The sequence below is a fragment of the Pleurodeles waltl genome, chromosome 11 (genome assembly GCF_031143425.1).
Source record: "Pleurodeles waltl isolate 20211129_DDA chromosome 11, aPleWal1.hap1.20221129, whole genome shotgun sequence".
NCBI lineage: Eukaryota > Metazoa > Chordata > Amphibia > Caudata > Salamandridae > Pleurodeles > Pleurodeles waltl.
Genome location: NC_090450.1, coordinates 110379182 through 110392644, shown reverse-complemented (window position 1 = coordinate 110392644; position 13463 = coordinate 110379182). Strand labels below are relative to the sequence as shown.

Sequence of the window (13463 nt, the reverse complement as noted above, 5' to 3'; positions counted from 1 at the left end):
TTGAGGTTCACTGGAGAAATACAAAAAGTATGCATGGTAAAAGCCAAACACTTTAGGTCTCATTTTTTTAAAATTCACTAGAAGAAGAAGTAATACTCTCAGGATTATTATGAGAAGCCTCACCACAGAAAATAGACTATGAGCATGTAACTGCTTTCTGACAGTGGAGGTCAGGGGGAAAGAAATTCCAGACTCTAGATGTTAATGTCGAGGTGATTCAGGATCAGATGTGAACCCGACCCTCCCTCTTGCCATTGTCAATGTTGCAGATAAATGACCAAATACTGTGGACAGTTAGGGGAGAATGGGGAAGGGAACGAGATAGAAGCACATCTCTATTATGTCTCTTCTAAGCAATAATACAGCTTGTTTGTCAGAAAAGTATTCATCCAAGCACCTAACACCCTCTTATGTAGAATCGTATAGGAATTAACAGTGCAAACTAGAAAGACAATACCTTACAGCCGGGGTTATAACACATCAAATAGAATCCCCTTACAATAGTAAGATTCACAACAATTCACAGATAATGTCCCTCTTTCCTAGATTTCTGCTAATGGTGCTGTGGTGACCGTTGTGGAATACTGCTAACTTACAAAGAAGGTACGACCTTACCATGTTCTGCAAATTCTCAGTTTTTTCTGTCTCAGACTAAAGCATGACCCTTCTTAATACGGACATCAATGTGGAATAGGTTTGCACTTTACACCAGAGAAAGTGAAATTAGAGGTCAAAGGGAAAATGTAATGACCCCCCACACCAAGTAATGGAAAATATACATACTTATTATGCTGATTCAAAAGATGCAACAATTGTAATAAATGGTCTAACAATGATGGAATAATCACAGTGAAACACTTACAAAAATTTGTAATTAGAGGTCAAAGGTCAAATACCATGTCCTCTCTACCAATTTGAACAATTAAAAGAAAGTGCTTTTCCTGTCAAGTTCGACGATACTACATTTGTAGAAGTTGATTCAAGGGTAACATTCAAAATAAATACAAAAAATGTGTATTTAGATGTCAAAATTTTTATTTTGTGACTTCTCACTCATTCTGAGTAGTTGACTTTTGAGGTAAGACAATGGGCATTCCAATGATACCACCTCATTTTGCAAACACAGTTTTACTATTACAAAGATACATCCTTTGCATACTTCTAGGAGCTTCCTTTAATGGTCAAAGGTAAAAAGACTGTGACCTTCAAGAGACTACGCATAAAATTATATGTCACCTCACCACAATATATGCATCACTACTGCATCTAAAGGTCAGATAATAAATTTTGAGGCATTGACCGTTTTTCTACTAACAAGATTTCGATGATCATATGAAAAACAAAAACAGACAAAATAGCATGTCAGCCATTTTCTAGTATATAAAGTGTTGGCAAAAGCAGCAATTTTTTTTATTTTCTCTTGCCTTATACATTTCTCTCTAAAACATCTATTTTACTATTATGAAACTATAACACTTCTAGTGTCAGATTCTGTACAGCAAATATATATGCCTTATATGCATGTCTGAGTTTGAAAAAAAAGCAATAAAAACACAAAAGCCAGACTATCACTGTTAGATTTGTCAACCTTAGGCTGGTATTCAGTTTTGCCTTTGCCCTCCACTTGTTGCTGAAATTCAGTTTTTCTGGCCCTAGGACCCTGTGCACTTTATCACTGCTACCAGTGCTAAAGTGCTTGTGCTCTTTCCCCTTAACATGGTAAAACTGGCTTACACCTGATTGGCATACTTAATTTACATTTACCCTTGTATAGTGGTATGCCATATACCCAGGGCCTGTAAATTAGATGCTAGTAGTGAGTATGCACACTTATTGTGCCAACCACTTATATAGACCGTTAGAACAAGCCACAGACCTGCCATTGCAGCCAGAATGAAGTTTTTAAACTGCAAATTTGGCATGCCATTATAAACCCCAGGCCAAGACTTAAACTCCCATTTCATTGTATGTGTGACCTAAGGTAGGCCATAGGTAGCCCTTAGGGCAGTTTGCAGTATAATTAAAAAGTTTGCAGTATAATTGTAAGTTTCACATGTCCTTATAGTGAAAAACTACTGTGAGGCCTACCTGTCCTTTAAGATAAGATTGAGTTGCCTTACTACATTTAATACGTGATACTTTTTGATTGGGGACAGGTAAACATTTCATGTTTGATGTGCAAAAAATTCTATTTAAAAGTCCTCTTTAATAGTAAGTTTGCGTTTTACTTACAGTTTTGAAATTGCCACATTTAGAAACGTTTCAGTTTCCTGCCCTAAATTATTTGGTGTATGCAGCCTCCTCTAGGTCACATGACTGGGTGTAGTTGGTAGTTAACATTTGTATATCCCTCCCAGACAGCCGTAAAATAGAAGGATTAGGTATGCCTGAATGGGCCATCAACTACCAGGAGCTAGGCACAGCCAAACTTGCAATTGAATCGGCTGTGCTCTGCCTTTACACAAATTATTTCTCACCCCTGCATTGTTCATGCAGCCTGTCTGGAGTAAGGGCAGGGGAGGCAGGAAACTTCAAGCACTTCGAACAGAATTCTCCAGAAACATCTCCTACTTCAAAGAAGATGGTATCTCAGTTCACTTTAGGGACCTGCAGTAGGACTCTTAGAGGAATGCCTGCTGCTGTGGCCTCTGTGTACTTCACATGACTGCTTTGCTGTATCTAGAAGGACTGCCTTTCTATCTGTAGCCTCACTTGAATCCTCACAGACTTACCTTGCTGCTTGAGCCCTGCTACATCACCTGAATCTAGGACTACCAGAGTGACTATAAGGGAGTTTGCTGGCCTTGTGTTTAGAGCCTCAGGAGCAGAAAAGACTCCCACCATCTTGAACTCTCAGATAGACCAAGCCTGAGTGAGTCCTGAACCCACAAGTGGTTCCCCTCCAGTCCTGGACCCTTGGTGTTGGTGTTAAAGGTGCCCAGACAGCCAACATCCAAATCTTGAGACTTATTGGTAAAAACCTCTTTTGAGAATTGAAGGAAAACAATGACCAACCTGCTTGCCTATCCACCAAGGTTGCATCCCTGGTTGGCCTGACTTCATGTTAGCTCCCACTATATGGGAAGCAAACCCTGTTCTGCAGTTCCTTGGCAAAGGTGTAGCTGGCCTCCTGGAACTCTAGTGGGCTACAGCCTCTAGCTTTGTCACCCTGGAAGTTTTTAACTTCCAAAAAAATTAGACAGAACATAGACATTTTCACCATGACTTTGGCCTGACAAAGATGCCTCCTCCTCTGACACCAAATGCAGCTTTGCCCACCGGAACACCACATTCTCAGAACATTTTTGCCAGAATTTCTCTTAAGCACAAAGATAAGCGCTGACAAGGCCCAATTCACTCTTTGCAGCCGACTCTCATAGTCGATTATTAAACTTTACTCTATTTTCCTAAATTAATATGGGATTTTTCTTGTGTTGTGTTTTCATGTTATTACTGTTTTTGTGTTCCATAAATACATTACACATTACCTCTGATTTAAGCATAACCACTTTTGTGCCATGCTACCAGAGGGTTAAGCACAGCTTAATTTACAACTTTTTGTGGTTTACCCTCATAGAGATTGTGGCTGTTGCTTGAAGAGGGCTTACCCACCTTCACAGCTCGGAAAAGAAACTTTCACATGGAGAAAACAATTCCTTTTGTTTGAAAAATCCCTCACCCACCAGGGTTACTCCTTGGTGGCATGCTTCAGTATTGGGTTTCTTCCCGTTCTGCTGCAGAACGAGGTGTGCTGTGACTGACAGAATACGTGGGAACACTTTTGGTTTCAACAATGTGCATAGTAGTAAGGGATAGGAGTGGTGGGGTCTTGGTGAGTTAAACATACTACCCTCTGGATGATATTACCAATTTAATATGTCTCACAGGGGTGGTATGATTAAAAAGGGGTATGGGGAGGGTGGGTATATTATGTACCTATCCTCCTAATTGGTCTCCATGTTTTGCCCCCGCCCTGACCAGCCCCATTGTGCAAATCACTGTCTGCTTTCCGGACAGTGATTTGCACGACGAGTGCTGGAGCACCTGACACACAACATCATTGCCGCGAGCCATATTATGAGCCAGCATCAATGTTGTTGTGCGTTTCCTGCTGGGCCAGCGACCGGAACAAGATTTCCACCGCTGGTGGGAAACTCATCATAGGGCCAGCAGGAAGGAGACTGCACTGGTGGTCTCCTGACCTGCGGGAGTTTGGCTGGTGGTCTTTTCTGCCACAAACTCCTAATGAAGCCCTCAGTCTTTTAATTGTATCAAATTAAACTTATCCTAATAGCTTCACTGCTCATATTTACACATTACACCCTTGTTATAGCTGCTACAATGAAACTGCAACACATTGTTTATAATGTATTCTAGAGGTTTAAGTGCAACTACCTGGTAAAGGTTTGAACATATAACATGTAGTCAAGTAGTTAAAAGAAGTGGTGTTAAATTAGTGTGCTACATACCTACCGTGTGACTCCTACCCACGTATGTAGTTTTATTTGTACTTAAAGTTGAAAAGACATATTAATCATACAATGCATGCAAACAAGAAAGAAAGATCAAACATGCATGAGATCAGAATCTACTGATTTTTAAAATTACAATAACAAATATTTTATTTTCAGATTACTTTCTCAGTGAATGTCACTTTCTAACTGCTTCCAATATAGGAGTGTCTTCCTTGAAAAAATAAAATATTAATGGACCTGTTCTCAAAGCAAGTGATGTGTGAGGTGAGTGTTTTGTTTAACTGTTGTTGATTCAAAGTTATTAACAGTGACATCATATTTGCTTTATATAAAATAAGGTTTGGAAATGAATTTAGTTACAAAGTAGTAGCCATTTAAACTTCTTCATTTCAATGGAGGCTAGCTAGAACAGCTTGCAAATTACTAACATCTTCAGAGCATCATCATTCATGAACACTTTTACTACTGCATTACAGTAATGGTCCTCAAACAGTTCAATTGATTACAGTTACTGCATTTTTTACCAACTATTTCACTCACGTAAGATTCCAGATGGTGTCCCTCCCGGAATGGTTGAAGATTTTCAAATATATGATGTTAATAGGTAGCAGATGTAACTAATTAATTGACTTGGGATTCCATTTAAATTTTTTATCCAGGAGTCATCAGTTTGTTTTGCCACACTTGTGTTCATGTGAACATGCTATAATGTCAGTTGACAAGGGTAAGAGTTTGATTATGATTATTGATTAATGTATTTATTGTATGCTGTTGCATTAACATTATTTGATGAATAAGCATGACCTCTTCCTTAGCAGGTGTCAAATCAAGCCAGTATGATCTCACCAAAGTACTGCTCATATTTTGAATGTGGTTAGTCCTCCAAGTTGTTTAATATTAGCAGAAGTGTGATAATGAACATTCAGTACAGGATGTAAAGGGTTGAAATGAAACAACTATACCAGCTTGGGCAGATTTATTTCTTGCCTAAAGACTATCATGAATGACGATGTGTTGGAATAGCTACCTGATCAAAATGTTTATCTGTTTAAGGTCTAGAATCATAGAGCAACTGTTCCCAGACCTCATATGAAAAACAAAAAATTATGTTTGAGAAGAACTACAGAACAAAATATCTTAGACCAGCCCGCATAGTCATTTCCCAAATTACAGCATGTAATTGGGCAGTTTATATTGATCTCTTCTAGCTCTGAAGAAGTTATTTTGGACTACAACAAGACACAACACATGTTGGCTAGATTGTAACCCAAATGGCATTTGCTATACATAACTGAATGCCTATCTGGCCTCAACTATGTCTTCAGTACCACCTGCTCTTCAAAAAAGAATCATAGAACATATGTAAACTAACAAAATATGGATTAAAGCATTCAGGTAGCCAGACATTATGAACTATATTATGACAGTGACCAAACATCTTTGACTCACTTTGGAATTGGTGTAATAATAAGAAATGCAAAACAAGTGACAGAATAAGGAAGTTACAACAATTAGAATAATAATACATTCTCAAGGAAAGAGCCATATTTCGAATGGATCTTAATCTTGGTGAGGGGCTGTATGTCCATTTGGAATGAACATGTTGCCAATGCTTCAAGAATGATCTTTATAAGTGAATATGTCCCAGGACACACAGTAACTCCTTTCATGTATCGATGAGAATGAAAGACAAACTCTAAGCATATTTCAAAAAGGGGATGGTGCTGGACACTTAAATGGTGATCTTCACAAAACAACACCAGAGAGGATGAAATTATGAAAACAACTAAAGAATAAATGCCAACAGATTCAAGGGATGTAACAGCTGTTCCGATTCTGCTTTATTAGATCTCTGTTAGATCTCATATCCATCAAAGGAGCCTATGATGGTTGAAATCGAGGCTCAGATTGTGGGCAATGTGACAAAACATGTGGAATGGCATTTCTGTTTGCTTTTAACAGTGATGCACCTAGGGACCTCATATCACAGAATGGATGCCAAAATAATACCAATTGTACCGTTTGTGCTCTACCTCCCCCCAACAGTAACACATTGACCTCATCAGATGCCACCTCCCATCGTGCTGAGCTTTCAGCTTTGCATTTCTCTTCCAATCATGTGTTGGGCGCCTGAATGGCTTCAAAGGGAAGGAAAGGAATTTACTTCCCTTTGAAGTCTCTCAGAGCATTTCAGCAGCCATATCGTGAAGTGATCAGGCTGCTGAAATGCCCACTATACACCAGGGATTATTTTCAAAAAGGAAATTGGCATAAGGGGTGCGACCCCTTGGGCAAAGGTCGCTCCCCAGGGGGGCAATTATTTTCACGGGCTTTTCTGATCGGCCTATTTTAATTAGGCCGATCTGCCCCCAAGGGGGGCAGAAACTATTAGGCACTAGGGATTTTTTTTTTGTTTGTTTTACAGATGGGGAGCGACCACTTAGGCAAGGGTCGCTCCCCTGGGGAGCAAATTGTATTTAAGCCATTTCTGCCCCACTTTGGGGCAGATCGGTCTATTTTTATTGGGCCAATCAAATTACTTGCTTATAAGGGGAGCGGCCCCTTGGGCAAGGGCCGCTCCACATGGGGTCAAAATATTTTTAGGCCTTTTCTATTCCCCCCAGGGGCAGATCGGCCTGTTATAATTAGGCCGCCCTGCCCACAGGAGGGGCAGAAAGCCCTACACCCTAGAGATATATTTGTGTTTGTTTACTTTTATTTGTTTTTATATGGGGAGCGACCACTTAGGCAAGGGTCGCTCCCCTTTTTTTTTTGGTTTGGTAGGTTTCCCAAGATGGCTTCTGAGCCCCCCCAACAACAGGTCGTTTTTTGGGGAATTTTCTTTCATGAGCAGTAGGACTACCCTCATAAGTGAGGTACAATTTTTATCGGGAGACTTGGGGGTACACTGCATGGAAGGAAATTTGTGGCTCCTCTCAGATTCCAGAACTTTCTGTCACCGAAATGTGACGAAAAAGTGTTTTGCCAAAGTTTGAGTTTTGCAAAGGATTCTGGGTAACAGAACCTGGTGAGAGCCCCACAAGTCACCCCATCTTTGATTCCCTTAGGTGTCCAGGTTTAAAAAATGCGCAGGTTTGGTAGGTTTTCCCTAGGTGCCGGCTGAGCTAGAGGCCATAATCCACAGATAGGCACTTTGCAAAAAACACGTCAGATTTCAATGTAAAAATGTGATGTGTCCATGTTGCGTTTTCTGTCGCGAGCATTAGGCCTACCCACGCAAGTGAGGTACCATTCTTATCGGGAGTGTTGGGGGAACACAGAATAGCAAAACAAGTGTTATTGCCCCTTGTCCTTCTCTAAATTTTTTCCTTCCAAATGTAAGCCAGTGTGTAAAAAAGACGTCTATTTGACAAATGCCCTGTAATTCATGCTAATATGGGCACCCTGGAATTCCCAGATGTGCAAATAGCCACTGCTTCTCAACACCTTATCTTGTGCCCATTTTGGAAATACAAAGGTTTTTTTTATACCTATTTTTCACTCTTTATATATCAGCAAATGAGTTGCTGCATACCTGGTACAGAATGAAAGCCCATTGCAAGGTGCAGCTTATTTATTGGCTCTGGGTACTTGATGAACCTACAAGCCCTATATATAACAAGTACCAGATCTACGACCTGCTCACAGACACTCAACCTGACTTACTATTCATAACTGAATCCTGGTTGGGAGATGACATGTCCCCAGTGTTGCATGAAGCCGTTCTTCCGGGCTATCAAACCATCACACAAAACCGTATAGGCAAGAGAGGAGGTGGACTAGCTATTATATTCAAACAGGCAATGACCTTCAGTAAAACAGACAACATCTCCATACAAGGTTGTGAAGCCCTCCTCACCAGATGCCACCCTACTCCAAGTTCCTCCTGTAACTTTCTCCTCCTTTACAGACCTCCACCTAACAACTCCACATTCCCAGATACTTTTCTAGATGCAGTCTCAAACCTTGTTACACTATACTCCAACCTATGCAGTCTTGGGGATCTAAACATTTGGTTTGACAAATCCAATATGCCCCATCGAAAAGCTATCACCACTGGCCTAGTCGCATTGAACCTACATCAGATTGTACCCAATCCCACATACATCACTGGACACATCCTAGATGTCATTTTTTCTAAGCCTGAACTAGTTACCGTTCATAGCATCACGCCAATCACTTGGTCAGACCAAAATTTGATAACTTTCCGACATAAAACTCCACAAATCAACACACCCCACAACTACTTACATACATGCACCTATCGACCATGGAGCAAACTCAATTTGGATGACTTAGAAACACAACTAACAGCCAACACAGATCTAGATACAATTAATTATGTGCAAAAACTTTATGAGTGGCTGCAGGAAGCTTTTGATATCCGAATACCACTCAGAAAAACTAAACACAACAAAAGAAAACCAACACCTTGGAGAAACACAGAACTTAAAAAGATAAAGCAACAAATCAGAAAGTTGCAGTGGACCTGGCTCAAAACAAACAACAGTTAAGACAAAATGCAGCTACACAAACTTAATAGAATATACAAATCATCAATCAAAAAAGCTAAAAAAGATACTACTCAGACAGAAATCAAAATGCTCAATCTACAACCAAGGAATTTTTTTAAAATTCTCAATGAATTTCAAAAACCTACATGCATGGAAGGAAGTCATCCCACTACTCAAGATTTCACAAATAAATTGGCAACTCACTGCACAACCAAGACAGACACATTGGACTCCTATTTAAACCAGACGAAAACCATCAGCACCAACCCCTTTCCTAAAATACCCTCTAAGAATAAACCAACCCAGCCTCTACAGCCTTCCAACAAACATCCCATGGTGAATTTATGGATTTGGTCAACGCAAGCAGACTTTCCAGTTGCCCTTCTGACCCTTGCCCACCACAAATCTTCAAGAACATTCTTCTATCTACTTCTGCTGCCACACCTGTAAGAAGAATCATCAACAACTCTTTAACTACAGGAACTTTTCTTATAGACCTGAAAAAGGCATACATATGCCAGTTATTAAAGAAAACAAACCTAGACCCGCAAGACCCCAACAACTACAGACCAATCACAAATGGACCTTTCCTGGGCAAATTGATAGAAAGAGCAGCATTCGCCTAGATGTCACAATTCATTGAAGACAATTCTATACTTTCAGACTTCCAAACTGGATTTTGCCCAGGAAGAGGCACTGAATCGGCACTCATAGCAATCTGGGATGATCTTAAAAACACAGTCGACCGCAATGGAGTTGCTGCACTACTTCTTGGACCTCTCGGCTGCCTTTGATACGGTTGACCATGACACCCTAATTCGAAGACTCCACGAAGTTGGCATACAAAGGACTGCTCTCGACCGGATTACTTCCTATCCTAATATCATCTACTCACCCCCCTTCTTGTCCAAACCCTACCTCACAAAAGCAGGGGTCCCCCAAGGATCGATCATCTCACCTTTGCTTTTCAACATCTACATGATATCATTACCAGAACTGATCAATGATTTCCATCTCACATGCTACAACTATGCAGATGACACCCAAATAATACTTAAATTAGAATGCCCCAAAAACATTGAAAACTCAGAAATCTTCAGTTGCCTCAGAGCCGTTGATCAGTGGATGACCTGGAGCCATCTCAAACTAAATATCTCCAAAACAGAAATACTCATATGTGGTGACTGGAAAAGTTATGACCCTCTGTGCGTCTGGCCTGACCATCTCGGACCATCTCCTCAATTATCCAAGGGAGTTAAAAACCTTGGAATCACCATGGATTCCAAGTTAACTATGAATGCCCAAGTGGACAATTTAGCACGAACAAGCTTCATCACCTTGAAGACTCTACGATGCATCTTCCCCCACCTCGGATTTCCACACAAGGTGAAAGCTAATATCTCGCTTGTACTATCCAAACTGGATCATGCCAATGGCCTCTACCATGGATCATCTCTATCTATTATGAAAAAATTACAACGTATTCAGAACTCCGCAGCCAGGCTACTATTAAATGTAAAGCCGCAAGCCGACATCTCCCCAGCCTTGAGAGCACTACACTGGTTACCCGTTGCCAGAAGATGCACTTTCAAGCTGCTTTGTATCACCCACAAAGCTATACATGGAACAGGACTGCTTTTTATCAGAAGCAAAATAACCAAATACATCCAACAAAGAAACCTCCGCTCAAGATTGGCACCCGCCTTAGAACCATACAAGAAAAAGACCAGTTGGCACATCCATCTCCCTTCAAACAGCCAAACTATGAAATTCATTACCCCCAACTATAAGAGCCACATATAACTTTCTTGCCTCCAAACCCACCATATTCAAACAACTATGGACTGCATATGCCTATGTTGATAAATATTTTTTTTGATTATGTGTCTATTTCTAGTTATGTGTTGGTCTTTAGAAAATATGTATCGCTACTATGTCATAACAATAAAATACACACACACTCTTTAAACCTGTTTGACTAAGTATATTTACCCATGGTTCTAATTATGTATTGTATGTACATATATGTGTGCATATGTGTGTGTATGCATGTGTGTTTGTATGTGTGCATGTATGTGTGTATGTATATATATGTATGTATGTGTGTATGTTGTTCTGTGCTTGGCATGTTCGTGGGTCATTGCATGGCTCCTGGGTGGGTTGGTATACTAGTCATCTATGAATACCTGCTCTCATCTTATCTCACTTATCTACCCATCATCATATGTCATGTGTCTATCAATCTATCCTCCATTCCCACTTTGACTCATCCCAAATCCATTCTACTGCTTTCATCTCCTAAATAACCCTGCCTAACCTCTTCCCTCCGCTTCCACATCTAACTCAGCAAACCTCACTCTACTACCATGACCTCCCAAACAACCCTACTAAATTCTCCCTCATTTATCTCACTCTGCTACAATGATCTCCCTAACCCTTCCCTCCTCCATCCCCCTTTACTCATCCCAAGCCTTTGGGATGTGTAAATGAGGGATATATTCTAAATTAACACTTCTGGACTTCTTTCCTCCTCCACCCCTCCATTACTCCAGTCAATCTAACTAACAAACTCTCATATCCGCGGCTCAAATTAACTCATAATAATACTAAAACTATACTCATATTTCCCAATACTAATCCATCACTAATTCTTGTTGGGTTCCGGAGTAGCGTGCTACTCGCCGAAAAGCACTTGGACGCCTCATCAGGGGTAGTAAGCGCTATATAAATACTATTACAATACAATACAATACCTAAACATCCAACCTATAGCTGGTAGACATAAGGAACATCACTATTTGTATCTATTCAGAAAAGATACCTATCCTCAAACTGACACCAGTGTAAGAAATATAAATGGATACATTTGTAAACATTTGCTATAATTTTTGTTGTTTAGTACAGCTGACCCTAATGTGTACTTTATAGTTTCCACCACATGATCCAGAGTGACTTGCACTTTTGTAGAGAGAATACAGTTCTCAATATGCACATGAATATAATAAATATTTTCAAAGAGTACTAAAATCACTTAAGAAATCGTAATTTAGAAAGAGTATAACAAGTATCTTGTGTAATGTGGTCCAATATAGCAGCCATGTCTGGGTTCAGATGACAATTATAAACCATTTGGCTTTTGGGTGCATGTTTTGTCAATGCCACCAAAACCCCTCAATGCCAATATATTTCCATCTTACACAGGTACCTGTGAAGTATCCTCTATACATTACATGGATGAGCCTGCTCACTAACGGATTGTCAGGCTTTTCAAAACTCATTTGACATAAAAGAGTTTATCACAGCGTTTTTCTTTCTTTCAGTGCTGGTATTAAAACACTCTCACAATTACAATTATTCAGCACCCTTGAAGGCCCATCCTTGATACAAGCATCTACCAATGACTATAATCACTGTGTGAAAATGACTATTGTAATCCAGGTCTTGCTATCAAACAATTACAAAGTCCAACATTGTGCTTTCTTTTCTTTCGTTGTACATGTCTTGTTAAACCTACTCTATAATGTCATTGTGATGCAAAAGAAAACACATTTTAAAATGCATGTTTTTTTTATTTTCTTACAATGTGCTTTGCATTACATATTTGATTTACAATAATATACATTAGTGCATTAAACACATTTTTAATATTAGCAGATTATTCTCAACATAAACACACATTTCTCGGAACATTCACTGGCATATTTCCAGCTTCTGTTAAGCAATGGATACTAAATATTTGATTTTCAAAAGATCTAAATATTTCTAAAGTGTACTTAAGTCAATTGATAAATCATATAATATAAAAAGTACATTACGAGAAATGGGTCCAATATGACAATGTCATGGTTCAGGTGAGAATTACCAAATACTAGGCCTTCAGTTGCATGATTTGTAAATGTCATAGCAGCCCTTAGACACATATATAAGCCCATAATCCAAAGTCACCTATTATATGATCTCTATATATTAAACAAGTAGTCTTCCTTATTAAAAAATAGCTAGTATTTCACATGTTACAAAAATAGTTCTAACTGTGAATCATTTCCTGTGATTCATAGCTCTGAATTTATTTTAAGGATTTTTAGCTTCACTAAATGAACACACATTTCTCAAAATGTTCACTGGCATATTTGCAACCTCAGGCAAACAATGAATACTAAATGTTTGATGCTCAAATGATCTAAATCTTTTAAAGAGTACTACAATCAATTATTAAATCATGTAATACAAAAAGTGCATAGCTAGTAACATATGTAATATGGTCTAATATAGCCATCTGAGAGTTCAGGAGATAATTATCAACCTTTGACTTCATGGTATGTAAAAGTCCTCACAGCCCCTAGAGGGTAATGTAAGCACATATTAGAAAGTTACCCATTATATATTCTCTGTATATTACATGGGTAACCTTTCTTATTGAAAGTTTGCTGATGTTTCAAAGCTCATATTTTGTACAAAAGAGGTCTAATTGTAA

General features: G+C 39.3%; 1 long non-coding RNA gene across 1 annotated transcript in view; it reads left to right on the top strand.

The window, feature by feature from the left end:
• LOC138266576 (uncharacterized) overlaps positions 1-13463 on the top strand; it is a 232541-nt gene that overhangs the window by 76319 nt on the left and 142759 nt on the right. Inside the window, exon 2 of the long non-coding RNA XR_011199551.1 lies at positions 4632-4739. This is a non-coding gene — a long non-coding RNA (uncharacterized lncRNA). The remainder of the gene's footprint in view (positions 1-4631; positions 4740-13463) is intronic.